This window comes from Cavia porcellus, unplaced genomic scaffold (assembly GCF_034190915.1).
Source record: "Cavia porcellus strain 051 isolate PalLab524CR breed Dunkin Hartley unplaced genomic scaffold, mCavPor4.1 scaffold_2, whole genome shotgun sequence".
Lineage (NCBI taxonomy): Eukaryota > Metazoa > Chordata > Mammalia > Rodentia > Caviidae > Cavia > Cavia porcellus.
The window spans coordinates 122,768,823-122,794,309 of record NW_026947485.1 but is presented as its reverse complement, the minus strand read 5'-3'; positions in this window follow the sequence as shown (position 1 = coordinate 122,794,309).

The following is a 25,487-nucleotide window of genomic DNA, read 5'->3' as shown; positions in this document are numbered from 1 at the left end:
GCTTGATTGCTATGTACCCTCTACTGATCTGCATCCCTTGCCTAAACCTCAAGTCCTGGGATGTTCTGGTCTCAGATTAGAACCTCCAGAACCTGTGAGGCAACATGAACCCAAACAAAAACTATATTGTTTTCGATGAGTTTTCCTGTTTTGTTATAGTAATGAAAAATTGGATACATACCAATGCCACACAACGAATGTAAGCATTGTGTACTGCAAACGTGTACTAATGAACTAAAATAAATAGATATATAAATAAATGCATTTAAAAATAATAGTGCAATTGTGTGGCAATTCTAGCACATTAAACAGGTAAGGATTTTTTACAAGAATGAAAGAAATAAAAGGAAAGAGCAACAAATGGAACTGCGACAAACTAAAAGGCTTTGGAAAATCAATGGGAACAACAGAGAGAACAGGTAATCTATGGGATGGAAGAAAATCCTTAAGAATTATGTATTCAGCAAGGAACAAAAATCCAGCACATATAAAGAATTTCAAGAGGTCAATAGGAAAAAACACCCAAACTAAAAACGAACGATAGATCTAGAGAGATAGTTCCCCAAAGAAGACAGGCAAATGGCCGTATGAAAAGTGCTCGGTGTGACTAATATTCAGAAAAATGCCAGCCAAAGCCACAGTGAGAAAGGCACTCCAGTGAGAATGGCTGTTTCTATGAAGACAAAAGGTTACAACCTTGACTGAGGACGCGGGAAAACAGAACTCATTCACTCTCTTGGGCACGCAGACCGGTGTAACTGTCATGGAAAACGGCATGGTGTTTGCTTCAGAAATTAACAAATACAACCACGACGTGATCCAGCGCCTTCGTCCTGAGCATACATCCCAAAGCAGTGCAGCAGGAGGTGGGAAGACCGCACGCACATCCACGTTCATTGCAGCGTCACGCACAATAATCAACAAGTTGGAAACTACTTAATGCGTCCATCAACCAAGTGAGATTGAGGAAAATGGATGTTTGTACATTGAGATGCTACTCGTCTGAAAAACAAAGGAAATCCCATTACTAATGGTAATGTGGATAGAACTGGAGATGATTATGTTAAGAGAAATAATCTAGGATAACAAAGAGAAATACCTCAAGATCTCTGGCATGTGAGGAATCTAAACCTACCTTTATCTGATAGCAGCAGAGAGGAGGAGGAGGATTCCAAAGGCTGATCAGTGGACACTAATTTATAGTTACAGGCAAAAGTTGGGTGTGCTATTGCACAACAGAGTGAATACCGGTTACTATCTATCTATCTATCTATCTATCTATCTATCTATCTATCTAACATATTTATTTAACTATTACTAACGGTATACATACCTTAAAGATCACATAGATACACATGTAAAATTTTGGTGTATTATATCAATTAAAATAAAATAAAATATGTAATGATCTTAAAATTTATAAAATGCTCAAGGAAAGCCAGTCTTCCATCTGCATCAGTTAGTGCTGCCAGGTCATGTGACTGAGAAAATGCAGAAAGTTTAATGATCTCGTCCAGAAAACACCCTGGCACCTAGTGACAAGTTTATCATTATTAGTTTTATTAGATGCAATCATTTCTTTAATATTAACTTAATTACTACCATTGTAATCCTTTTCCTTTTTGTAGTGTCAGAGCTGGAACTCAGAACCTCGCACAGGCCAGACAGTTGCTTTGCCCTGAGCTGTGTCCTGAGGCTGTGACCTTTATGTACTCTCTTGGGGATCTGTCTCTCAGGACAGATAAGGCTAGCAAAGGCTTCTGCTTCTACAAGGTGGGCTTCGTGACAGAATGTCCTGTGTAGACACTTGTCCTGGACACTGGATGGATATAACTGGCTTACATGTTTTTGATGAAAAGAATATCTTAAATTTCAGATTTTGGAGGAGAAAGATTTGAGGAAATAAAGCATTTCTCTTGGAACAATTCCTTTTAGACTTGTGCATAATACCTAATGGAACTATGTATTAATACAGGAGTCAAAAATAGATGCGTGCTAACTTTAAAAATTAAATAATGAAATAGAGACTCGAATTATAGGAAAGTTATTGTTACTAATTAATAGGAATTTTGGAGCTGGGAATTTGGCTCAGTGGCTGCTTTGTAAGCGCTAGTTATGAGTCTGATCCCCAGTGCAAAAAAAAAGAAAAAGGAATTTCACTTTCAAAATAGATGAATATGGAATAATCAAATAGAAAGGATTAACTTAAATATTCAATTGAATTAGATGTCATAGAAGATCCGTGGTGAATTTCTATGTTGAAAACATCACCAAGACAATTTTCACCCAATAATTTATCTGATTGTTGTTGTGCTTCTTGTTATCAGGTTGGTTTAAAGTGACAGAACTCCCACAGAAATCTGACTTCAAGGACACAAAGCATAGGAGTTTTAGTGCACATGTATGATTTCTTTGGAAGATTTCGATTCAGAATTTACAGAGTAATCTAAGATGCTACTTTTTTGAAGTTAAGATCTATGGTTTAGGTATATATATGATACAAGTTAAATTTTATCTTTTTGTACCTTTTCTTTTTTTTTTTTTTTTTTTTTTTTTGGACAGTACTGTGGTTTGAACTAAGGGCTCTGAAACTCAGCTACAACCCAGTACATTTTATTTTTCATTTTGAAACAGGGTCTTACCCAGTTCACTAATTTCAGGCTGGACTTGAACTGGCTGTCCTCCTGCTGCAGCCTTTCGGCGCAATGGGATGACAGGTGTGCACCAGCACACCTATTTTACAAATAAATTTTTCTTATAGCGCAGTTCTTCTAGGCACGTATTTGTTTCATGCTCTTTGTTCTTTCACCTAAAATACCTTAAAATGGGATAAAATGATAGAAAATTAGTATGCATTATATCTACATTCTGATTTCTAAGTTCTGCCAAATAGACTGATTTTAATTCATAGAATGATTCATGTAAAAAGCTGTAATTACTGCCACTCCCGCCTATAGTCATCATCACTGAGAACTACTTAATGAATCCTTTTACTTCTAGAGGCCACTATGATGTGACATTTGCTTTTTTAATAAATGCAGTATCCTGTTTCAAAATTAAAGTTACTAATCAGCTAGTTTTTATATTTTCATCATCAGTGTATTACAATGCCTATAACTACATACTAAACACTCTGTGTGTGTGAAGTGCTCTGGTATATTCACATGTATATTACTTCAATTAATACAAACAATGATCCTATGAGGTAGTTATTATCTCTGTCACCCAGGGTCAGGGATGGGTAAAAGGGCTAAGTGGTTTTCAGAGTCAGATCTAGGGAGTGTGACTTCAGAGCTGAATGCTCAGTGTTCTCCAAGCATGGCTGTATTTTAGCATCAAAAGATTTTTAAAGACTTGAAATGGACATTCAAACAGAGCTGAGAATAACAACCTGCCATTATAAAATATTTCTCAGCACAGCAATATGGCATGGAAACCCTGCAAGGTGTGACTCTGTGTTTTTCCTTTTTAACAATGTCTTTGTTTTACCTGAATATTATTTACAGATGAGTAGATTTAAGGATACTGGAAAATGTAATGTGCAAGACCTTTGTCAGTCACAGTGGTATATTTAAAATAGAGATAGAATTATGAATATAGCTCTTGATTTAGAATATGTTTTTTATGAGTATTAAGAGCCCTATATGAAGATTCACATATATAATTTTTAGGAATTATTTCCTTTCTCAAATAATAAGTAATTTTGACAGTGTTATCTATTTTTGTATAACTTAAAATCATGCTTTCAAAAATCGAATAGAATGGGTTCTAATACCGTGAAATTAAAACAGGACAAAATTCAGTGAATCACTGAAGCATTTGCTTTGCAAAGTTGAGAAGATCTAAACTCATTTTGAAAAGAACATTCATATTTAAATGCAGAATAGTCATACATGGCGAGATGTTAACTGATGATTTGCTGTCTACCTTGTCATCCCATGAAACATTAGAAAGACTCTTTGAGGTTGAACTTTTTATACATAGTGATAGCCTAATTTAGTGTTTTAGTATTGATATACATTTATAAATGTAATGTAGTTTTTTAAAAAGTCATTAAATTAACATTAAAGTCCTCAGATGTGTGTGAGTATGTGTGATTATGGTATGTAGTTTTCCTGGTCTACCCTACAATCTTTTGTTTGTTTCAAAATCTACTTCTCTCTCTCTCTCTCTCTCTCTCTCTCTCTCTCTGTATATATCCTATCGGTTTCATTTCTGAAGAGAACTCAGATGATGATGACTATTATACTAGGTTCAAATTTAGATTACTGCCACAATTTTTAAGTTAGCAATTTAATAGATTCATTTATGTATATATATAAACATATTGTAAAGCTTTTATTGTACTGCAGAAATACCTCCAAGGAGGAAGATATAATTCATACTGTATTTTGAAGTGTAATCAAAACTGCAGCTGAAAAATTGAAGAATGCCAAGATGAGCCATCCTCCCTTTTTGCCATTCTCTGTAGATAAGTTCTCTTGATTGGCCTATTATAAATTTTATATGATTGCACTTATGTTTTTGATATTATTTGTGCCTGGCTTATTCAGCTTCATATTCTTTTGTGTGGATGCATTGTGATAGGACATATATGCAGAATTGATAAGGTGTGTTTATATTCAACTTACTTACGTAATGGTAAGCTATTTTCCAAAGTTCTTAATGCTGGTTTATGCTCCTTCTGCCAGACGTTGTGGAGATCTGTGGATACCCTTTCTCACACGGATGGCTCACTTGCAAATACTGCCATCATGTTGGGAGTGTAGTGGTGTTTCTTTCCAGTTTAGTTAATGTTTCCCTGATAATTAATAAGTTTGAATGCCATTTATATGCATTTGGACTGTTTGGGTTATGTTTTTGTAAAGTGATTAGCCAAGACTCTGCTATTACTTTTACAAATTGGGCTATCTGATATTTAAAAGTTAATTTGCAAGAGTTCTTTACATATGGAGAATAAGATCCATTTTTCTCCTTGTGTCTTGCAAATATCTTCACCGTGTTGCATATTTTTTTTGTTGTGCTAATATGTGCTTTGATGAAGACATGTTTTTAGTTTTAAATATAATCTATGTTACATATTCTTAATTTTCTTGAGTGTCCTTTTTATTTGGTTAAATGTTATTTATTTTTACTTGATGGTAAAATGTTATGAGTATATTCTCTCAGGATGTTTTTTTAGAAATTTATTGGCTCACATTCCATATTTAGAACTATGATACACTTATAATTGATTTCTGTTTCTGACACAAGTTTGGCATCTGGCAGATCCATTTACTCTAGCTTAATTTAATCAAAAATTATATTCTACAATGTGGCAAATTGGCCATTTATGTAGATGAAAGACTTATAAATGTGTCAGTCTGGTTTTTGCTTTGCTTGTGTCATTATATTTAAACTTCTTCAAATAATATGCTGTCTTTACAACACTGCTTTAGAATGTCTAGATCTTATGTGCAAAAAAATAATATTACCTGGTTCTTCTTCCAAATGGTGTTTCTATTCTTAGCATTTCCATAAATGCGTCTTAGAATTGGCTTGTTAGTAATCACAACAAGAAAAATAAACTGCAATCAATGTTAGGTACACATGTTAGGTACACATACAGAAAACAATGACAGTTTGAGGAGGTTCCAGGCTTATTATATTTTATTGCAATCTCAATTCTTTATGACATATACTTTTCTATTATTTGTATTTCTTTAACTTTTTTTTTTTTTTTTGAGACGGGGTCTCACTTATACAGGTCAGGCTGGCCTTGAGCTCACTTTGTAGCCCAGGCTGGTCTCGAACTCACAATGATCCTCCCACCTCAGCCTTCCGAGTGCTGGGATTACAGGCATGAGCCACCTTGCCCGGCTCTTTCTTCAAATTTTATTTAAAAACTTTTTTATGACCCTAGATATTTTACACATTTTTGTTTTTTTAACTTTGATTATGTGATTTTTATGAGAATATAAGTAGCATATTTGGAAAACTATTTGCCCAGCCAATATAGTGGTATAGCTCAGTAGCAGGGTGCTTGTGGAACACATGTAAGTCAAGGGTTCAACTACGTTTGCCAAAAAATAAAGTAAATAAACCTATGTCCAAAAACTTGTTGCTCAAGTGAAATGAAATTAGATATTTTACATTGACTTTGTATTTTGCATTCTTCCTAAATGCACTGAGTAATTCTTTTTTTCTTTTCTTTTCTTTTCTGTCTTTTTGAGACAGGGTCTCTCTATGTAGTTCAGGCTGGCCTTAAGTAGACTTTGTAGCCTAGGCTGGTCTTAAACTAGCAATGATCCTCCTGCCTCAGCCTCTCAAGTACTGGGATTACAGGCATGAGCCAACACGCCTGGCTGCACTGAGTAATTCTAAAAAAATTTTGTAGTTTTATTGTTTGAAAATTAACTCAGGATACAATTGTAGCTAATCTGACGGTTTTATTTATCCAAAATTGATAGACCTTATAATTTTGTGGACATGTGTGTATAGTGCTCTAGATGGAACCCAGGAATTTTTGCATGTTAAGCACATTTTCCTTATAATTTTATCTACTTATTAAAATTTTTCTTCATTTTATTGTAGTGGCTTAGAATTCTAGCATGGCAGTAAATAAATTCATTTCCTTGTTTTGAGCCTCAATTTCTGACAAAATGTCAACACTCCACTGTTATTAGAGGTTTCTTGAGGGGAAGATGAATGTAGTCAATATTAGATGGAGGTAGTTCAATTCTGTCCCTATTTAGCAATTTAATAATAAGTTTATTAGCACAGAATACATTTGAATATCTTTGGAATCTACTATGACAATAAAAATTTGACCAGTTATTCATTTAATGTATTCTATTAATATTATTTTAATTTCGAATGTTAATTCAACCTCTTAGTCTTGGAATCAATTCAATTTTTGTCCTGATTTTTTTCCTTTTTTTTTTTTTTTTTTTTTTTTTTGGTATTGGGAATCAAATTCACAACTCATGCTTGCCAGGTGCTGTGCCACTGAGCTATTTCCCCAGGCCTCTGTTGTCCTGTGAAACATCACCAGATTCATCTTAAAGTTATTAACTTACACCTCCTCTCCCTGGTAAGCGGTGGTGGTCTGGCAAACCGCGGCCCTTCCAGGGGGAAAACCAGCAGCAGCTCCTGAGATCCACACCATGTAGGAACTTAGGATGCTGTGAAACCAAACAACCAGCCTGACTCCTTGCTAAGCAATAGTGAACCTACTGATGCTGATGTACGGCCTAGAGCCAAATATCCCATTCCCCTACCCGCTTTCTCCCTGCCCCCCCGCCCATTAGCAAATGGGAACCAGAAATCTGAGTGTCTCCTGGGAGGTTGACATAGCAAATAAGGGGGACTTCCTTCTACCATCTCTTTGAAGGCAAATATTTTTATTACTGTTTTGCTCTTTTCTGATTAATGGTACTGCTCTATTCAATATTCTGTTTTAATAAGTTCTATAGTGTTCTATATTTCATCTCATTGTGATATACGTGATTGAAAGAACTATTATAAAGATAATAAAATATACTGTGATACCTAGTACTGTTATCCCGGTAACCTGCTGTGAAGTTCTGTACCAATTTCACTGTACGATCTTAGTTGGCTTTATTCTGTCTTGTTCTTTCAAAATAAAATTTAAAAAAAAGTTATTAACTTAGAACCTCAACTGTCCTCAAAAAGGACTTGCAATTTTCCTATCTCACAATTTATCATCAAATTTTGGTGCCATATTTAGTTGGTTTCATAAATTTTGAAAAGCTTTAAATTTTTCTCTATTATCTGGAAGAATCTGTATTGATTATATTTATTTAATCATTAAAAGTCAATATTAATTTTCTGCACCATACCTTTTCCTTGTGAAATGATGTTATGTTTGAAATCTAACTTAATATTTGATACTCACCATTATGGTTTTCTCTTTCCTCTTAGCTTACTTTGGTAAATTGTATCTTTTTAATAACTTATCTGTCATAAAGTTTTGAATTCCTTTCCTTAACACTGCTATTTTCATTTTATTCAGAGCGGTGTCCTTGGATCATTGCCATGTTTTGCCTGGACAGAGTTGGAACACCTGGGGATTTACCTCTCTTGAATGTCATGTCCAGAGACTGATGGCAGGAGGAGACTGGAGCCGACTTCCTTCCTCCTAAACAGGGTAACTTTTGCTGTATACTCTTCCGTTTGTCCCTTGGAATCAGGCTGAAGCTGGGATGATTCATGTGACCATATGCTTGCTTGGACAGTGCCCTACCATTCCCTCTGGGCTTATTATTTCCATACTGGCTTATTTTGCCCACATTTTCTTAATAAGCCACTCACACAGAATCTGTTTCTGTGAAGCCTGACCCAGAACAAGTTTCTAGTTAATACACATGGCGGCATGAGAAAACGATCATTTAGCTTCCTTTCAGCCTTGACAGTATAATCTGTAAATGTATCCTGTTTGTAATGACTTTATGAGCATCTCAGTTTTGAAGAGTAAAAGCATGGAACTATAAGCATGATGAAATCGACTTTCTTACAGCTAGATCAAACTCATGGCCAAGAGCAGGGTATTGTTTTGTGTAGGTTTTTTTTCCCCAAAGGCTTAGACATCATGGAGCTTTAAATGTATTTAAAGTGATTATTTATATTTAAAAGATTGTATTTAAGAGATCTTTGTCTTAAAAATGCTATCTATAGAAGCTTGAAAAAAGGTGGCAAATGAAGCCATGTATTCAAAAGAATCAAACCACCCATTAGTCACTGCATTTTTGAAGATGCTGTAGGATGTTTATGTATGTGGAAGCAAACTTACCCATCTTTTTCCAAAAAATGGGGAATGATAGTGATGCTCTTTCTCAACAGTTTTTAAATACCTTAAATAATGATTTCAATATTTTATGTTTGATGAAAAAGATCAGTAGAGAAAAGCATGAAAGAATGTAATTAAGCCTAAAGATGTATTAATGATGTCATAATCATCCAGTTTAAGCTAAAGAAACAGAGAAGGCAGGAGATGGTTTATGAGAGCAGTGTATCACAGAAAAAAAAGTGTTTGATGATACAGTAGAGACTAGTACTGAGAGACTCAGATATGAAGACAAAAAGGAAATATTTCTGTTGAGTTTGACATTTGCTGGCTAATAAATTGGCTTGATGATATGTAACAGGTTGGGGTCAGAGTTTTTTGGGTTAAATACAAATAAGAAGTGAAAAATGAGGGACTGTTATTTGCAGGCAGATGTTTTGAAACATTTGGATGTCAAAAGGAGCAAATATATGAGATGGTGTAAGGAAAGTGAAAAGATAATTTTTCAAAGCAGAGCATGTGCTCATGCTGTGATTATAAGGTAAACAGAATAATGACTCCCTGGGGAGTACGAAATATATGAAGGCTGTTGATAGGACAGAGTCAGAAGATGCATATCAGTGGCATTGGTTAGGAATTCATTTGCAGGTGCGGGGAGGAAGAGAAGATACATTTTGAGCCATGGGCATAGGTTCGGTGGTGGGAAAGGAAAGGGGTTTGCAAGTTAACCCCATGTCCTGCATCTGTGACTTCATTTGGTAACTGCTACTAACATGCTGAAGCAAAAGCTGCTGAAAGTGAACCTACTATTATCTTGCACTGGAATCTCATTTTGCTGTCAGGTAAATCATACTGAAAGAGAGTGACTAACTGTGATAGCACTGGAAATATTAATCTCTTTTAAGTGAACCTGAAGAAGCAATTTCAAGCTCCAAGCTAAAATCAGATGGTTCTGCTGAATCAGTTTTATCTGTGTCGTCTGTTCTGTATCTGTAGGATGCCTTTACGATTTCAGCTCACTCTTAATGAAATATCTCTGAAGACCAATTTATTAATTACTTGTTTTTCCCAAAGTTAAAATTGATTTTAAGGCTGCTCCCAAAACCATGATCTTTTGCTATTTGTCAAGTCACTGAACTCCAAATTTTCTTCCTCTCACTCACCATGTGAAGAAAGTATTTGGATGGATATGTGGATTTAGGCACACACATGTGCACACACAAAAACAGACAAGACCTACTTTTGCTACTGACAAACTCTAGCCTGGGCTGCTCCACCTTAGAATAGGGCAACAAATAGAAATAAAGAGAAACTGGGTTAGTTTCATTGATATATTTACAGAGAACACACAGAGAAATCAACACACCCACACAGCCCTACACACATGACTCCCAAAATATGTTATTATATTTTTATAATGAACATTTGCTTTGCTTCATTATTTTTGCCCTGAAATGTTCATATATCACTTTTGTTTATTCACTAATTTGGTACAGTTTCTGATTACCACGTTTTTCAGAACTCTAGACACATCTCTAATCAAGGCTTTCTGTATAGAAAACCTCAATTATCTGAAGGTTTAGTTTTAGTTAACTTCCTTATAAAATACTAGTAAATAAATTTTCAAATGATTTTCACTCTCATGTCTTCCTAAGCTGTGGAAAAACGGTTGAAATTTTTGTTGAAAAATGTGATCATTGTTTAAAACATAATTTATCTGATAAATATTTGATTTGAACATTTGATCCAATTGTATAATGTATTACTGTCATTTTAAATCCGGAGATTTTGTAGAGGAATTATAATCATACAGTCTTTAAATAATTGTATTATCTTCATGGTAATACATTAAACCATACGTTTCCATGGCAGCCACCTATGCTAGTTGTGGATTTTTACATCAAATATGACAATGTTTTATTAAAAGTTGCCAAGATGCTTTTCCCCAATAACCATCAAACAGTCTCATAATCTTCAAAACATATCAAAATTATGTTAAGCTAGACATTAAAAAGAAATATCGCTAGTATTGATATGCTGGTTATCAATTTGGCCTTACAACTCCAAATCCACACTGAGTTCTTGTTCTTTGATACTTAAGCTGCACTCTGTAAATATTTCTCTTTGTCACATCTCTGAGTCCATCTCTCTCCATAAAAGACACTGAGGGCACACTGGAGAATGAAGGAATTTCTCTTCTGGGGACCAGACCACCAGAGCTGGTGCAGTGGCCTCTTCTTGCTACGCAGAGGGAGTCTCGCTGCTGGGCTTCGTCCCTGCCTGCCTGAATCAGGCCGCCTGGAGCCTCCTCTGTGCAGTGTGCTGGGGTCCACTCCAGCTGCTCTGCATTCCAGTGAACGTCTGCTTTCCCAGAATCACAGTGTTTTAAGTCTCCAACCAGCGTCGGACTTCAAACTTTGGAAATACTCAAGGAGAACAGGAAACACTTTGAGTGTTTCAATTTCTCTGGGGTGGGGCACTGCTTCAGACTACAGGGATTGTCTGTACCCTATATCCTCTACTCTTCTGTTTCTTCCTGTGTTTATGCTTCCTCCCTAGCCTATCTTCTGTTTCTCTAATTCTCTTTACAATAGTATTCTTTATCTTAAAGGTTTCTCATTCAGATTACTGTGTGCTTTCTAATTGGACAGCCTTAACACAATCAATAACAAAGTTTGCCTCTCATATGTCCTTTGGGAGGTTTAAGATTTTTCCTTTTGTAATACTTAGAGGACTCTGCCTGTTAGACATGCCTAAGTGTGCATGGCACAGTAGGCCAGCAGCCCACCAAGGAGAGCCTTTATTTATAATGCACTTCCATACAATAACAGCTTACTGTGACATTGAAATATAGATAATAGAGACTGAAACACATTTAATTATTGGAGGGAACTTGGCTAGGCCAAGTAGTGACTGCAAATCACAGTGAGATAGTATTAGACATACAAAGTGGCAAGCTTCCAGTCAACTTTATTTCACATTGAAATAAATAAATTTAACGCATGAGTGTGCCGGAGGGGTAGTCATTCCCAGGCAATTTAAAACTCCTCTTGGGAGTAAGCGATGCATGAATTCACCGGAGACTTAGGAGGTTTAAAACAAAGTGTGTGGCAATTTGAAAAGTGCAGCACTCCAGTTATCTCCACTCTCCCAGTGTCTGTGAGTAAGGAGGAAAGGGGACCCCCAGAAGGAGATAGCAAATGCTAATTAAGGGACTGACTTTAGTTTCTGTGCTCACACAGTAACCAGGAAAGGTTCTGGTGCATTTTGGGTCCTCAATAAAAGTTGGTGAAAGGAGAATAGATTCAGCTCTATGTGGCTAGGATTTCATGTTCCCTTTTCATAAGCACAGTATTAAAAGATTTATGGTTGGAAGAGATTAGTGCAGATTATAGCAAACTAATCTTTCCTCAGATGATATGGTTTTAATTATTATAGTGTCAGTGAGTAGCTGCTTTTAACCCTCTTCTTACAGGATGAAGAGAGAGAGAGTAAGGTACAGAGGAGAACTTCTGTTTTTCCAACACTGAAAACATGTATAGTTTGTGTAGTGCTGGAAAATCATCATAATTATCCTAAATTTCCTCTTGGCTTAGTATAAAGAAGTCAAATTTGGCACCACCCTTTGACTTTAACATATTCATTCCAGATAAGAAATTGACTTAAGCTGGTAACAAGGACATTTTTACATTCCCAGGAGTTTAGTGGGAGTTAAAATACACCAGGAGTTAAAACATCCGGGGTTTTGTGTATAGTTCTCCAACCTTTTCACTGGTCTCTATCTGGTTTTTATCTTCCTGCTAGACAGATTAATCTTTGTGTGGTACCCTGCCTGGCAGTCCTGGGTATGTTATAGGTGTGACATCTATTATTCCACTGCAGGCACAGCAGGAGCTTTGAAAACAAACATGGCTTAAATTTTACACTATTTCTTCTTGTTTATTGTTAATTGAAATAATTTGGGCAATGTACTATACTTAATTGTCTCACTTTTTGTCAAGTATAAAATGGGGACAGTGATATTTCATTTGTGTCATTATGAGAAAAGAAGAAAATGCTATTTTCATAGAGACAGTATTTGAGACTTAGTAAATCTTCTACTGATAACTAAGAGAATAATAAATCAGTCACTGTACATAAATGTTTCAGGCTGGATTCATTACATACACCAAAAATTGAGTTTTTGTGGAAATGTTTTAGGATCCTCTTCACCAGGTCATTTCTCTGGTTTCTTTGGATAGGGACTAGGAAAAGTAGTTTTAGGGAGATCATTATCAGATTTCATGCGCATAAAATTTACATTGGAAGCTTGTTAAAAATGTGGATTCTGGGGGCTGGGGATTTAGCTCAGCAGCATAAGCGCCTGCCTTGCAAGCAGGCAGTCATGAGTTCAATCCCTGGTACCGATAAAAACGAAAAAAGCCAAAAAAAAAAAAAAAAAAATGTGGATTCTGGGCCAGGGATTTAGCTCAGCAGCATAAGTGCCTGCCTGGCAAGCACAAGGTTTTGAGTTCAATCCCTGGTAGAAAAAAAAAAAGAAAAGAAAGAAAAGAGAAGTGGATTCTTAGGTGTTAGGTTTGATTTGGAGATTTGATTTTGAAATTTTAGTAATGGGAATTAATGATTGAAAGCATCTTGGAGGTTGGGGATGTAGCTCAGTGACATAAGCACCTGCTTGGCAAGCATAAGTTCCTGAGTTCAATTCCTAGTCCAAAAAACAACAAAAAAAAGTACCGTTGGTGATTCTGATAAGAAGTGCCCTGGTATGTACATCTAGAGCCAGGAGGTGATTCCAGTTACAAACCATTGCAACCTTTTGTTGTGTATATTTTACAGCACCATCTATGATGTCTGCTTTTTCTCTAAAATGCTTTCCTTTTGTTTCATTAAGGTGAAAATGTATTTTGAATCTAAATTATATGAATTTGTTAAAAAAAACTGTATTACCAAAACAAATTCCAGCTATCACAAGACTAAGACTTAGAATTCAAGCAGACTTTACAAGAAACAAATCTAGGTAATATATATTTCTAGATTTGTGCTTTTTAGATTGCTCTATTTTGCAAAGTTGATTTATTTTCCAATCGTATGTTTGACATTTTTAAAAGTCGTCATGAAAATAGGGAATGAAAAAGTAATTAGTTTTGCATACTTTCTGCAGAAAACATAAAATCCCTGAGGATATTTCCAGTGTTTGTTTTATTTGTTCAACCTTTGTTTGAGTAGTATATTTTGAGAATACAGAGATTTGCCAACAATTAAACTAATTTTATTGATTTGTATGTCCTTCAGATTGTCTCAATTAATCAATTTTTTTCTAAGAAATAAATGCTAATGAGATGAAAACGGAGTTTTTTTTTTTTTTAATTTAAATGTGTCTGCATTAACAACAACAAAAAACCCTATGCTAAGACTTACTGGGAGAAAGAATTAAGCCAATATTTTAAAAATGGAGATGAATACTCCTTATCATTGCCTTCATTTTTGCAGTAATAACAAAATAGAACAGAGAGAAAAACATTGCTCCGTACTAGCAAATTTGACAGAAAACTTATTGTGTGCCATTTAAACATGGTAACATGGATATTGTGGTGCTCATCTTACTTAGAGATGAGCTCAAACTTGGGAAACTGAAAAAACAGGGTTATACAGCTTGTAAGTGGTAACATATTTTTGTGATATTATCTTTATCAAATTTGAAAATTAAAGTAATGCACCATTATCATCTTAGAAAGTAAGTGCTTAATGCTCAAAAAGAATAGCTTTACAATTTTTAATGATAGAATAAAGCATTTCCCTCTTCCATTAGTGGGAAAGATAAAATAAAAGCATTCATTTCCTTTGGAAATCTAAGCAGTTTTCCTTGTCAACACACAAATCTTTGAAATAACTTTACTTGTGTCTTGACTTTATCAGGGTACAGATATTGGAAAAAGTTACCAACAGACTGCAAAGGCCAGGGGTTCTGTAAAGACATCTCTACTGGAGGACAGCTCTGACCTAGAGCAGGGGCTTAAAGCCAGCTGTTTAACTGTGCTTTAGTTGAGTGGCTTCCTCAGAAGCTGGACAGCTGAAAGGGTGCCTTGTTTAGGGCGGACACCCTACAGACCAATTTAGAAACTCAATTTAGGTTTTCCTTAAAGTTCTTTTCACCCTGCAGTTACTGCTAGTTGTAACTAGAACACTAGCTGTGCCACCTTCTTGCCACAGTTATAGCCAAGCCATAAGCAACTGAGGGGATAATTGTGAGGTAAGTGACCTTACAAGAGGGTATGTACAGCAATTGATCAAAGAATGCGGTGTGGTTTTAATAAAAAAATTATAGTGAAAGACACACTGCCATTAATTCCCCTCAAAATCCCTCTGCTCACATAAAACACACTTCTCTTAATATCCTTGTAAATTTCAGAAGCAGTTCCGTGAGTAGAAGTACAGAATTTCTATCAATATTTCAAATCAAAAAATACAAATAGGATTACATTGTTGAGGAAAATTCCAAGAATTTTTGTGTGTGTTTTCTATAAAAACACCAAAAAATTGAGCAAAATACTGGTTTCTGTCTCTTAATATGAACTAAACAGGAAGAATCCACTATAAACACTGGAATTAATTTCCAAGGAATTTATTCATTTGTTCACTCAATTTATGCCATAGATATTTTTGATGACTGACTGTCTAAACAATTCAGGCTCAGATAAACATGAGAGAAGCAGTTCCTTTATTCATTGGGCATTGATGATACTCTGAATTTTTTAGAAAGATTAAGTGAAATAAAAATTAAGTGTTAATATACAGCTAAGGTAAGAGGAAGAGATATCCGCATCTGTAATGCCAGCATTCAGAAGGTTGAGATAGGCTGATCATCATGAGTTCAAGGCCAAGCTGGGCTGCACAGCGAGTTCAAGGCCACCCTGACCTACATAGTGAGACTCTGCTTCACAAACAAAACACAAAAAACACACAGACACAAAAGAAAAAAAAAAAAAAAAAAAAAAAAAAAAAAAAAAAAACGAAGAAAGAAAAAGTAGAAAACTTAACTTTGATACAGAAGGGAAAGGATATACAATTATATTAATGATATTGTACACCAAAATGTGAAATAAAAATGGTCCTTTATTTTTAAGACAGTCTACTGGGACAAGATTAGAAGATACGCAGCTACTCTGGGAGAGTAGAGGTATCAGAAAGGAAAATCCCAGAAAATTCTTTTTTCTCCCAAAAAAGTTCTTGATAAAGAACTATACCTAAACATATCTAAAAGAACAAATAGATTTTCCCTTTATGTAAATTTCTAAGTATTCAAGATCCTCTTCGAACTAAAGTAAAATAATTGACTTTGCAAAATCAATTAAGCTCCACGAAAAAATTCTTTATCATATTGCTCTCTGTAACTCCACAAAAATGCACATCTGTTGAATGTTTGATTTTTTATTCAAAGTTTGTGGACAAAACTTACTTAAAGTATTAACATATCAAGATAAAAATTAAAGTTTGTCAGAAATGCAGCTCCTAGATAATTTTCTAGGGGTAGCTTTTGGGAAGTCATTCTAATTGTCTAAGAAACTGAGCAATATTCAGTTTTGTTTGTTTATTTATTTATTTCTGTGCTGGGAATCAAACTCACGACCCTGCACTTGCAAAGCAGGCACTGAGCTAAATTTACACCACTGAGCTAAATCCCCAGCTCCAATATTCAAATTATCAATGGAGTTTAAATGTCTGAATCTTTTTTTTTTAATTAAAATTTAACTTAAAATACTATAATTTGCAATGGTATGTTAAACATTTGGAAAAGTTCTAAGAGAAATGTCTTTGGATCTGAATGTATAAGAATGCAGGATTCATGAAATATGTTACAGCAGTTTCTCTTTGTTGTATTGATCCTGGTGATTGGTATAGATTGGGAAGGTAGCTGAATGAAATGGTGTATAATGGTCTGAAATTCCTGAGGCAAACACATAGTCCATGACTTCCTTACATCTTTAAATCGATATAAGCAATTGAAATTAAAGTAACGCAGATTGACAAGGGCATTACTTTAGGACCATGCCCACAGCTGTGTTCAGGACAGCCTTAGATGCTACTACTGTAAATGGGAACACTGCCTTGAAGGTCGTGCTCTCTGATTAATCTACCAATTTGACTTTTTCTGACACAAGGTTACTTTGATGGTTACAGCCACATTTGGTAGAAATTACTGCTGAATTTTTACATGGGATGATGCAGAAGTAGATACTGTCAGGCAGCAGAAGAAACAGACCTGAAATCCCTGCTTGACCGTCAGGGACACTCAGCTACAGGAGCTAACCTGCCCCTCTACCACCTAACTCAGCCAACTTTCAAAAAACCAGATGCTGAGCAAGTGCATATTCACTTTAGAGATTTAGAAAATGTTTGCACTCAGTAATAGTTATCCATAGAAATGGATGCAACGTTTTAATCCGACTGAAGAGAGATGCTGTCATTGGTTCCTGTTACGAGGGGCTGTGAGATGTCTCAGGATGAGGGAAAATGGGCACGGATTGAAGAGGAGGAACACAGAGGCTGGAAAAAGGCTGTGAAGACCTCTTAATGTTCATCACCCTTGTGAAACCTCTGGGGTCTGTCCAGAGCCCATTTCTAGGTGAGAGCAGGGATTCCTCACAGCCTCTCCATCCTGCCATTCTTCCTGGAATGAGACAGAATCTCTGTGGTGCTTTAATTCTCGTTTCTCATGATGCTGAATGTTTTTCATATATTTACCCGTCATTTGTATTTCTTCTTTGGAGAACTATGTATTCGTCCTAGATGCTCATTTTTGGACTGGGGCTTTGAATTTTGGGAACTGGATTTTTAAAATTCTTTATATGTTCTAGATAGAAGTCCTAAGTCTGAGGGACAGTTGGATAAGCTATTTTCCCAATTCGTGGATTTTCTTTTCACTTTGATGGAGACTGCATATTGTTATCTTCAAAAGAGTTGCTTAGATTACCAGGCATGCAAATTGATCAACTGAACTTGGAAAAGAGCTAATAGAATTAGCAGTATAATCATCTTAGCTGTCTTACACACACACTAGATAGCTGAGATGATTTATATATGTATATGTATATGTATTATATATACATAAATCTATGTCTTTTTCCTTTTTCTTTCTCCTTTCACCTGCCCCAGTTATTTTTCCTCTTTGAGCAGTTTCTTGCTATTTCATATTATTTATTATAGATTTTAGATCTTTAGTCTTTCAGTTTCTTACACCAGGGAGACAATATGATATTTACACATGTGAATCTTATTTATTGCACTTATGAGTATGGACTCAAGTCTCATCTTTTTGTTTTTCTTTTATGTGTGCTTTTTCTTTCTCTTTAAAATAAAATAAAATAAATTAAAATAAAATAAAATAAAATAAGTGAGAACATCAACCGTAGTGAAGATGGAGACAGGCTGGGTAAATGGGAACTCGTGCCTCAATTGGTGCACCATCTACCTACTCACTCATGGTTCTGCTGCCTACCCACTTACCCCAGTATCACCCCTCCTCCCCGTAGTCCTCTATTTTGTTTAATGCATGCCAATTTGGTTTGCATGCATCCTTTTCAAATGTGTTTTGTTCTTTTGGGTACACTTACTTTAACTTATGCAAATAAAATTGGTTGTACGTATTCCTCTTTTGGTTACATTTGTTTAATTTATAAAGGCTGCATTTACATCTGTTTAATGGCCCCTTATGCTACACTTCTCAAACGTTTATGTTTAATGAATTTGTTCATTTTTCTGAGCCCGCTTTTTTCCTGTCAGGTGCTGCTTGGTCTACAGCATTTAGCTCCGCCAGCTTGTATCTTCCTCAGAATTATATAAAAATTCTTGCTGCAAAAAGAAGCTTAGTTCATATCCATGCATGTATTATTTTTAGAGCTCATATGCCTCTTGTCTTTTAAACCTGCTGGTTCATATGGTTTATGTATATTTAATTTGCATAAAACAATGTCTGATAAATATCTAGATTGGCCAGAATAGTTTATATGTTCCTAGGAGATAAAGGAATAAAAGAATCCTCATATACTGTTAATGAAATATAATACTTGTGCAAATGCATTTTCAATTCTGAAATTTTGCTTCTGTTTAACTGTGTGTTACTCACTTGCTGATATTTAATAGTTCTTTGTGTGTTGAAGACCTTAGTTTCTTGATTGATCTCAGATACTGGAACTATAGTCCTTTTATCTAATATCTGAGTATAAATTTTTACATAAAGTCTTGTTTTGAAAAAATAGTTTCTTATTTAAATTAAATAAGTTCTTAGATTTATGGCTTATGTTTTAAAGGATTTCTTAAAAGTAAAATCTTACCAGCCCTTAATAAAAAAAGATGTTATTGCCTATTTTCCTTAAATTTTAACTTTCAAGTTTAAATAAATTATACAAATACTACTTTTTTTGGTAGTGTTAATTATAGCTATTTTTTTACTTTATTTAGAGAAAAAAAGCAAAAGAGAAAAAAGGGTAGAAATAATACAGAATTTCCAAAAAACAAAACCAGTAAGAAATGACTAGTCAAAAATAACAGTAAGAAATCACTAGTTGATAAGTTACATATTGTTATCTTAAAAGTAATTGTTCAAGTTACAAAATCAAAGCTTAAAAAATGGCCAGACAATAACAGTACAAACTACTCTGATGAACTAACAAAAACTTATTAATATGGTTATCTATCTTGTATACTTATACATATATTCAGTTGTATTATTTAAAGCACTCTCCTTTTCATTATTACAGTATCTATTATACATTTTGAATCTCATTACTCTTTCAGTTTTTTATTATTGTTTTTATACTAGAGAGACAATACAATATTTACAAATGTGAGTTTAATTTATTTCACTTATGAGGATAGTCTCAATTTGCCTCCATTTACTTATAAAGGACTCAAGATCATCCTTTTTTGTAGATGACTAATTTTCTATTGTATAAAAATACATCTTTTTCATCCATTCTGCAGTTGATAGGTATTTTAGTTGTTTCCAAGGTTAATAATTTAGACTGAGCAACTTTTGCAAGATCCATTTGCTAGACAATGTGCTTTCTCCTCATCAATTTAGATGTTATGTTGCATCATGGACTAAGTTGCCCTTATGTGTGTGTTTCTCTCAGTATGGCTACTCATACACCAGTGTACTCTTGTTTTTATGTTTGTTTTGTAGTATATCTTGCTGTAATATGTATTACTCCTTATTATACCTGACTTAGTTATTTGATACCTTTGTTATTCCGTGTCAATTTGAGATTATTATTTATCAAAATGCCAGTTGTTTTGAAATGTGAAGATATTTTATTACGGATTTCAGTAATTCTGTAGCATAATTCTGATGTAACGAAAAGGCTGACAAGATGGGCAAGGTCACTGTGCTCAAAGGTTAAAACTCAAATAAAGATTCACAAATTCTTATTACAAGTTGATATAAATGGCAAATATCAGAAGCAAAAAGCTAACAAGTTAATAATGCAAAATGTTTGCTTTCATAGTTTTTGTATGTATGCTCCTGACGTGAGCACGTTTGATTTCTTTATAAGCCAAAACTGATAAATACTTCCTAGCAGGAAATCATTTTTAAATTTTATATTGGAAGAGGTTTCAAACATTGATCACCCTGGATAAATGATGTGAACTAGATAGCACTCTTAGGTATCGCTTCTAGAATAATAAATTAGAAAAAAACTTTTAGAAGGCTGTTTAGGGCTGGGTACCTCACGCCGCAGTGCAGTGCTTGCCTGGCAAGTGCAAAGTCCTAGGTTCAGTTCCTACTACTACCACCCACCAAAAAAGAAGAAGGATATTAAACCAGTTTTAAATGTTTACAATAGTTAATCCATAATTTATAATTCTTATGACTTAAAAGGAGTAATTAAAGGAATATATATCACATTAATCACAAAGAACCTTGGCAGTGGTGTGGAGACCATGAAAACACTGAGCAAATAAGCCATCATACAACCACACAGTGGACTGTTACGCAGCCATTAATTTACTTTGACATTGTTTTTTATTTTCTTTCTTCTGTTTTGATGAATATTTAATGCAGGATTTCTTCATTTTGTATACATTATATTTCTTAACTAATGAAATAGATGTGAATGCTTATTTGAAATGAAGTCTGATCAACTTACTAGTTCATTGAAAAGTTTCCCAAAAACCACAAAGATGGTTATTTTTAAAAATTCATGCATTCTGATAAATAGTATTTAGAATTACAAATTGTTAGATTATTAACAATTATTTTACTCCTGGGGGAATTTTCCTTTGACTTTTTTTATCTTGAATTTATAATTAAATTATATCCATTTCTATTATCATAAAATACATTAAAGTAATTTCACTGTGAAAACAGGACTTGGATTTATTCAAAAGAAAAATCTCTCAAAATAAACTTGCTTTACACTATTGTTTAAGAGTAAATTCTGTTTATATTTACTGTTTAAAAGAAGCTTTTAAAAAGTTTACACATTTTTAGACTGTTATATACATGAGATAAGTCATCTGGAAATCTGTAACATATAGTACTTTTGTAGTATATATCACATATATTATTTTTAAAGATGAATTGAAGATGTATATTTTAGAGTAGAAAAAAAAACCCAATACATATGGTGGTAACAGCACTGTCTCCTATTCATGCAATTATTCAGGATAGCAAAGTTTCAGATTCAGGGCACTGTTTCCTGGAGATTAAGGCCCAGAAGGCATCTTCAGAACTTTTCTGTGTCAGGAAGCTTATTGTATGCATTTATCACATGCATTTGTATAACAAGTAACCAATAACAAAATGAGCTCTATTTTTTATCAGTTTTTTATGGACACATGTTATAACATTATGCTCAAATTAGTGAAATGTTAGAGTTGTAAATGAGATTGCTTTTCTACAGGGGCCTAAAATAACATGACCCAGTTATATTATTTTTGACAAAATATTTAAAGTATTAATGTTCTATATGTAGTTTTCCTTTAATTAATAATTTATACTATGAAGTTATTTGCCTTAAAATATCCTGGCCTTTTTAGGACAGTTGCTGTGAACTTTTGTATATACAGTTATGAGCTGTAGAGAGAATACTGCAGAGTAGAGCTGACAGTGGGGTTGGACTGGATTGCATTCCTGGCTGTATCTTTTACAAATAGAATGATCCTTTGTTTTCCCATCAATCAAATTAGTATTCAGATGTGCATGCAAGTTTGGTAAAAGAGTTTGTCTTGGTTACTCTTTCATGTTGTGATAAAACAGCAGTACCAAAAATGAAGGAAGGAAATGTTTATTTAGTTCACTGTGATGATTTCAGTCCATTATCAACTGGCTCCAAGGCAGGGTGGCATAGCACCGGGGAAACACTTAAAAACAGCAGCCAGCAAAAGCAGCCAGCGCAAAAAAAGAGGAAGAACAAGCCTTTTCTCCTCCTTTATATTTTAAGCAGGCCATCCCTCTGTAGAGCAGATGTAATACTTGCAACATCTCCTTGTGCTCCTGTTGCATAGGAAGAGGATATTTACAAAGTAAGAACCCTGGATCTCTGTTGAGTCTTTTAGTTAAACTTTTAAACTTCCCAAGTACCAATCATAACAGAGTTCAGTAAGATAATAGACATGACAGGAAGAGAAGTAGCACAACTTAAAGAAACTGTTGTTATTATTCCTTTGCGACTAAACCATATCATTGTGTATACTTACAATCATGTTTTATTTTCTACTTTCTTTTCTAGCTGTCATGGTTTTGGTCTAGATGTCCCCCCCAAAGCCTCATCCAGTCACAAGTGGGGCTTTCTAGAGGTGGCTGATCTAGAATGTGTGATTCATGGAGCAATGCCAGGATTAAGGGTGCTAAGATTAAGTATGGGTGAGTGCTAAATCAGTCCACTGGTTGGCTTGGCACAGCTCTAACCCTGGTTCCCTGGATACAATATAAGGGACAGGAAGTCTCTTGTATTGTCTCTTGTTGCTTTTGGTACCTTATGGGTACCAGGAATAGTTCTCTGCGATGGGCCTCTACCAAAACACCCTGCCTTGGAACCAGTTGATTATGCACTGAAATCTCTACTGTTAGCTAAATAAACTTTTCTATCATTAACTTTGTGTGTGACGTATTTTGTCTCAGCAATGAGAGAAAAGTTACTAACACAGAAGCCATGGATAGGCATACAACACCTACCTCTGTTTTTTGTTTTTCTTTTGTTTTTGCTTTTGTTTAGAGATAGGATCTCACTACATAGCCAAGACTGGTCTCTGATACAGCATAAACCCCTGTCCTACCCTGCATTGACATCCATGTAGCTGACATCAAAGATGGGCACACTATAGCCAGACTCCTAGTTTGGGATGCTGGAGAATCTGGTTCTGCAAAACTGTTTGGAAAGTTAGGTTTCCATCATATACAATTCCAAAATGATGCAAAATTTGGTTCGGGAGAGAATAGTTCTATAAGCATCAAAAATATAGAACTGTTTAAGAGATGTAATTGGGATGGGGTTGAGAGAAGGGATCTACCAACTATGAAATGGACATCTTTTCAATTATGATGAAACATTTAGTGAAATTCCTCTGCTTCTAGGGATGACTATGTTTTTAAAGATTGGAGACGTGGAAGAAAAACAACTGGAACATTGATCCCTCTTACTCACTTCTGAGGAGAGAACAGAGCTGCAGTAGAAGGGAATAATTCTGTCCTAAGAGCCATTCTGTAACCAGTAATCAAAAGTAGCTGAGTTCTAAAATTTTCAGCTTAAAGGACTGAAAAACAGTACAAGTTGTAATGATTATTACAGAGGATTTCAAGCTGCAGTCTTAATAGGACAAGAAATTAGATGACTGGTTTTTGTGTAGTACTGTACTCTCCTTTAAATGATCTCCACTGAGCTTGCAGGAGACGCCAACTAAAAGCCTATTTTTCTAAATTGCTTGAAAGGAGGAATCATTAAGAAAAAGCCCAGAGGAGGGATAGAAGACAAAGGTTAGTAGAAAAAGAATGTCATCTTAGCCTTGAAGGGTCTGTCTAAGCAAGATCTTAGGTTGTAGATGTATATAATTTATGTATATAATTCACCACCAATTACTAACTTTCCCTTATTGTAGATTACAAAGACTCAATCTGATGAATTTAGACTTTTGACAATGTAATAGACTTTGGCAGAGGTTATTTGTGTTATCTAGGGTAGACCAGTCAATATTCATAATCTCTTTTTTTCTCCTTCTTCAACTTTATAATATCTAATGAGATAGACAATTCTTTTTAAGGAAACAAGAGACATTGTTGATAACCATTGTTGATAACCTTGTACTCTGTTTTACATCATGTGCTATGTCTATCCTTGGTTTTGACTGATAGCTTTGTTTTGCCATATTTGACTTTATTCTCTCCCCCCAAAAAGTAATAAGAACTAAGGAGTAATAAAACCCAAAATGTGTAAATTTTGTTGTAAAAAGGAGAGGGAAAAAAGTGCTCTAAAGGATACAACAGCAAGTGTGTTTAGGGGTGTTAAATAGCTGACCATATTAATGTTTTTGGTTGGATCATGGAACACAACTGTTTGCAGTCTCACTGTTTGAATGTCCACTTTGTATGCTTTGATACTGTGATTTGAGCAACTATCTCTAACATGATAATATGTAATCTATTAACTGGTAATTTCTTACTTTTTTTTGTGTGTGTGGTTCTGTATTACTTGTACCCTTACACCACTTTGTTTTGTTTTGTTTTTCTCTTTTTCCTTTTAAATAAAATTAAAAAAAAAAGAAATGCAGAAAGAATTGAATTTGGTAAAGAAGTAAATAGGGATGTAGGTATGACACTCTGAGGATAGAGAGTATTTGAATGTATATAAATCTTGCCAATTTTCTGATCCGTAGTCAGACGCGTTAGCCATTGCACAACTGGCCCTCGGAAATCTTGCCAATTTTCTAACCCAAGATTTTGGGGGTCTTTTAGTGCATGATTGATGGGCTTCATTATACATCCAGCCTTATGTGGCCTTGATCATGGGAAGCCAAAAGAATATTCAAAAAACAGTAAGTGACCCATGGCTCTGTCATTTTACATGGAATGTTATGGAAATAAATTTGTGACATTCAAAAAAATCTGTATCACCCCCCAAAAAATAGAGGTAATGGGAAGAGAGAAATGAAAGACTAAAGATACGTAAAATATTGGAAAAGACTAAATGAGGTAGAATTAATATGATATGTGATTTTAAAGAATGAGACACAGAGAAACTTACCTGGATTTCCACCGAAAAGTTTGCAGCATTCTGGGGTTAATATTACACTTTCCTAAGCTATCATGCTCAGTTGGGTTTAGACTTTTGGCTAAATGTCAGTCTTGATATTGCTGTGAAGGTGATTTTATATGAGATTGATATTTGAATGAGTGGACTTTGAATAAAGTATATTATTGTTCATAATGTGTATGAGCTTCACTCAGTAAGTTGAAGAACTTGCAATGTTCACACTTCTGGAAGAGGATGGAGTCTGCCTCTGAAGTCCTTCTTGTACTCAAGACCATAAAATCAATTCTTGCTGGGAATTTCTACCCTGCCTAACTGACAGGTCTAATCTCTGTTTCTCTAGAGAATTCTTACCTAAGCAAACAGCTTAACAACACTGGGAGATTATCAGAGTTCTTGGGCTCCACTCTACATACTTTAAAGTATTAGCATCAATATAAATTTTTATGTATACCCTA